Here is a 5,158-nt window from a genome sequence, read left to right on the forward strand (position 1 = left end):
GAAAGCTGATTAATTTCTAAGCTAAAAACACATGATCCTTAAGAGAAATGGCTGAGTCCAGGCCCAAGGCAGAAAGAGGACAAAATGAGCCTGGATCCTCTGGTTCTGTCAGAAAGTAAGAAATGCTCAAAGACTAACAGAGACAGTTGAAAGGACACAGGAGACAGGCTGAAGGCTCCCGCAGCCGAATCTGGGACAGCATAGGCATCAGAAAGAACGATGACAGTGATGGAAAATAACCCATGGAATAAAATGCAAGTGCATTAGTCAGCAGTGATACCAAAATAAAGGGTAGAAGAGAAAGCTCTTTGTTAAAAATGCCAGGTAACAAACGTAGAAGGAATGACAGAGGAATAACATCCATTTTAAGTCACCAGTGCCATAACCGATAGAGAAGATCATCAGGGGGCTAAAATCACTGGATGAAAGAAAACTATACGAAGCTTTTTAACGTAGCACAACAGATAAAAGTATCAAAACATAAATTAGAAAAAACTAAAAATCATACCATAAGAGATGGATAAGTTAGAATACAGGAATGACAGGCCAGGCATAGTGGCTCACATATGTAATCCCAGGATTTTGGGAGGCCAAGTCGGGAGGATTGCTTGAGCCCAGGAGTTCAAGACCAGCCTAGGCAACATAGTGAGAACTCATCCCTAGAACAAAACAAAAAAAATTAGCTGGGAGTGGTGGTGCACTCCTGTAGTCCTAGCTATTTGTGGGGCTGAAGTGGGAGGATCACTTGAGCCTGGGAGTTCAAGGCTGCAGTGAGCCAAGATCACGCCACTGCACCCCAGCCTGGGAGACAAAGTGAGACCTTATCTCAAAACAAAAACAAAAACAAAGAAACCACAATAACAAAAAAAATTGGTAACAACAAAATCATGACTACATAAAGACTGTATAGAAAAAAAATGCTCAGAATATAGAAATAAAATTATGTATTTTACCTGTAACTATATTAGAAGAGAGTATTCTTGTAGACAAGGATGACTAGAAGGATATGCAAAAATGAAAATAGCTAATAACACTCATTATGTCAGGCACTGTGGTAGGCAGTTTATGCACATTGTAACAAATTACATACTACATTATCTCAAAATATTCAGATAAGTTTTACTGGGAGTCATAAATCAATACAACAAAATCAATGTTTTGCAAACATCCACTAAGCATAAAGGTATACAAATTCCCAACCCAGGCTGAAAAATAATTCACTTAAGCCACACATCAGTGGAAACCTACCCATGGGAGATAATACAACATCATCTAAATAAAACTTTCAGAGACAAGGCATGTGGCTTCTGGGCAGCCACAAACTCCCTGACTCTGCTCTAGTGTTTTGGCCACCAAAAGAAAGTCAAGTGGCATCAGGTCTCTTAAAAACCAAAAAAGCAACCTATGGAAGATGGCGTGGTATTTGAGGAATATTTGAGGTCTGTTGAAAAATGCATCCTGTATTTTTTTTTAAGATAAGACTCCCTCGTAATGTCAGGTAAGTGAAGAGCCCTCAGAGACACATGCACACACAAAGAAAAACAAAACAACATAGAATGAATCCCACCAAAATGTGTTATGATGGCAGAATCATGGGTGATATGATCTTCTGTAATATATCTTTTTATTAAAAAGAGAAAAAAAGCAGACTTACCCTTGATTATCTATAGCCTCTGACCCAAGTGGTTTGGAATCGGAAAACAGCATCACTCGACTTGAAGCCATCTTGGCATCAATGGTGGAGTAGGTGGAGATGAGACTCTGGACCAGCTCATGGCTGGGCCCCACCTCGTCCTGTCAAGGCCACCAAGAAAGGGCACGTGAGGAAAGCACAAAGATCCTGGAGAGACACTGGTTTCACTCAGTTTCTCAAAATTATTTTAGACACATTTCCTGAGAACCTTTCTTAATGCCACAGAAACCAGAGAAGAAAATCCTTACAACAAAGCTTGAAATGGATCCCCATCTTCATTAAACTTTTCCAAAGCTCAGTGAGTATATAACCTGATAACCTAAACACCTAGCTAGAAAAACCTCAGTTCCAGTGCTACAACAATGCTAGCTTTTCTAACATTTTTAAATAACCCTGCTTTTAACCCAATAAAATTCAACTACAGAACTAAGAAATAAATATTGGAAATCCACTTTAAAATAATGAGGAGACCACTGTGAATGAGAAAAAGAAAAAGACAAACGAGCGCTGGAAAGCACACTGATTTTGTAGAAACAGAAATAAGCCGTGCAGGTGCCACACTGGCAGCAGTGCCCGTGCTGGGGCCACGAATCAAGGAGGCATGGAGGACAGGACTCTTCTGCTTGGTACAATGAAAAAAAGGTATTCTTTTTATTCTACATATTGACAATATGCATTTGGGCCTTTATTATAAGTACAAGAGAAAAATCTTCAATATATAAAAGCTGACTACATTACTTTTTTTGATTAAAAAATAGATTTGAAAAGAATAATGAGAGTTCAGGGCATTGACTCCTGCCTCACTGATGCCTGAAAACCGTGGCTGCCACCAAGGTCTACATAGACAGCGTCTTTGTCATACAGCACACCCCCAACTCCAGAAAGAGGCGCATAAACCAGCTGCTCCTTATTTAAACAGCACTTCTTTTGTTGTTCAGGAAGAACACAAGGGTCTGGGAGGAAACTGACGTCACTCATGGCAAAATCTTCTACCCCTGGAAGACAGGACCCAAAAAGCCAGCTTCAACTGACAAGAAGTCAGTGAGTATCTACTGTTGACTGGGGGGTTAAAAACAATCCACAGTCCAAGGGCTTAACCCATGACCCTAAAGAAGGGCATTGTGCCACACTGGAACAGTGGCCCTCTAGCTACAAGACAAGAGGTCAGAGAAGAGGGATTCGGTAACACCTTTGCAGGCCTACACATAGCTGGCTTACTTTTAAAACCTCCAGCAAGGCCATCTTCCCTTGTTTGGTCATTTTTCAGTTTTCCTGAGAAATGAAGCCATCCCAAGAATCCTATGTGTAATTCTAGTACGTTCTAAAACAAGAGAATACCTGGCATGTGAATTTGGCTTTTATTTTTCAAGTGTGCTCCTCTTAAATAACCATAAAGTGCCACCTGCCGGTCACATTTGATGCGTCTTCAGATATCCTCCGGGTTTGTCAAATCTTCCATCCTAGAAAAATAAACTCAATCATACAGCAGAAATGAATGCCAAAGTTCCTATACCTCCTTTCATGTGTCAATGACTCATCACACTCTTGTCCACTAAGCACATCATTTAGAAACTAGAAAATGCAGAAATAAGGAAACACCGTTCACCATCCAGCAGAGGAAAAGGGGCAGGCACACAACTGTGTCTCTAGGCTGAAAGTGACATTCATTCTGTAAGACACCAGACAGGGAGATGACGTCCACCTGGGGTCAGGGATGAGTGAAGAACATATTCAGAAAATCCCTTTCTGGAAGAGGGAGAGCCTGTGCTCTGGGATTTGTACTGTGGCTTGCATTCTGGCAGGTGGAAAAAGGGTATTCCAGGCTGAGAAAACCATAGGACAAAGAAGAGCACAAAGGAAGGAAACTCAAGGCACACACGAAGGACTCAAGCACCCGAGCACGAAGGCAGCATCACTGAAAACTGAGGCTGAATGTAGGATGGGGCCACATCCTGTAGCCTTAAATGCTTCCAAGTCCTCCCATTTTCCTAAACATCTCATAATTTATTTACTCCCAAAGGCACAGCATCTTTGAGCAATGATATAAGTAGACATTTTCCATCAACTACACTTCTACCCGCACTATTCAAAGAGGCACAAAATAAATCCTATCACTGTTCTTTTTCTAGCCTTTTTAGCTTTGAAATATATGGCCCAGGAAGAAAAAGTTTACAATCACTTTTTACCTGTGTGCCAGGATATAAGGGTGAGAAGTTTGCCATGTGAGAGGCCTAAACTTCATAACTGTAATAAAACAGCCCAGATTGTGGATTTCTTGGTTTTGATATTCTCCATGCACCATTCCAGAAAGGTGGAACAGCTTGGCAACATAAACATTAAAGGAAAATTAAAAATTAAATTTCAATTAAATTCTCGTCAATACTGCAACAAAATAAAAGCTCCAAACAAGAAGCAATCCTAAGAAGGGAGACTTCCAGCAAAACCACTGTCCTGAGGCTTCCAGAGTCTTGCTGGATTCCTTCAGGACTTATTAGAACCCCACAGAGGCAGACTGCTCTGCAGCCGAGCCAGGGCATCCATCTAAGTATGGTGAGGAGAGGGAGGTGAGGCATCTGAGCACAGAAACGGTTCTGTGGCCGATGGACCAGAGCAGTATGGAAAGGAGTGGGCAGTGCCTGGTCATGTACCTGGGAGAAACTTCTGATGTACTCTATTAAGTCCCGACCCCAAAACACCCAGGCATTGCCTGGTGCAGCAGGTATGGAGACAAATGAGATACACCAAGAGGCCCAGAATAACCACTCTCTTGAGGGAAACCTTCCAGAGACTGGGAACACATACACAAAGGGAATTCAGGAGGCAATTCCTAGAGAGACGTTTAGTAACATCTCTTCAGTCTTTTTGTTTGTTTGTTTGTTTGTTTGAGACAGAGTCTCACTCTGTCACCCAGGCTGGAGTACAGTGGTGAACTCTCAGCTCACTCCACCCTCTGCCTCCCAGCTTTGAGCAATTCTCACGTCTCGGCCTCCCTAGTAGCTGGGATTACAGGTGCACACCACCACACCCGACTAATTTTTGCCTTTTTAGTAGAGACAGGGTTTGGCCATATTGCCCTGAGCTCAAAACTCCGGGCCTCAAGTGATCCGCCCGACTCTGCCTCCCAAAGTGCTGGGATCACGGGCATGAGCCACTGTGCCCAGCCTCTTCAGTCTACTTTAAAAGGATTATACTGTTAGTTTCTAACAATTATTTCTCTTCCTACCTGGTAAACTTCTGTGCAGAATCTGTGTTTTAATCGCTTCTTTGTCTTCTTCAGTTGCTTATTATGCTTGAAGGAGTCGAGGTGGGTGAGAACTCCCATAATTTTAGGAAAGCCATGTACTTCACAGATGTTTAGAAACTCAAACGTTTCCATTTCAAACCCAAAGCTGGCATCTATAAGCATCAGTACCTACAAGCAGAACACATTATTTCTCAAAGAAACTACCAAAACAGACCACCTAC

At 42.0% G+C, this 5,158-nt stretch overlaps 1 long non-coding RNA gene across 1 annotated transcript; it reads right to left on the reverse strand.

Moving 5' to 3' along the window:
- Positions 1 to 47: 47 nt before the first annotated feature.
- Positions 48 to 5,140, reverse strand: LOC116465382 (uncharacterized). Its single transcript, XR_004247181.2, has 4 exons — positions 3,880 to 5,140; positions 3,032 to 3,153; positions 1,655 to 1,794; positions 48 to 659 (listed from the first exon to the last, which is right to left on the reverse strand). It is a non-coding gene; the product is annotated as an uncharacterized LOC116465382 (long non-coding RNA).
- Between the last annotated feature and the right edge of the window lie 18 nt (positions 5,141 to 5,158).

Source organism: Hylobates moloch, unplaced genomic scaffold (assembly GCF_009828535.3).
Source record: "Hylobates moloch isolate HMO894 unplaced genomic scaffold, HMol_V3 SCAFFOLD_4842, whole genome shotgun sequence".
Lineage (NCBI taxonomy): Eukaryota > Metazoa > Chordata > Mammalia > Primates > Hylobatidae > Hylobates > Hylobates moloch.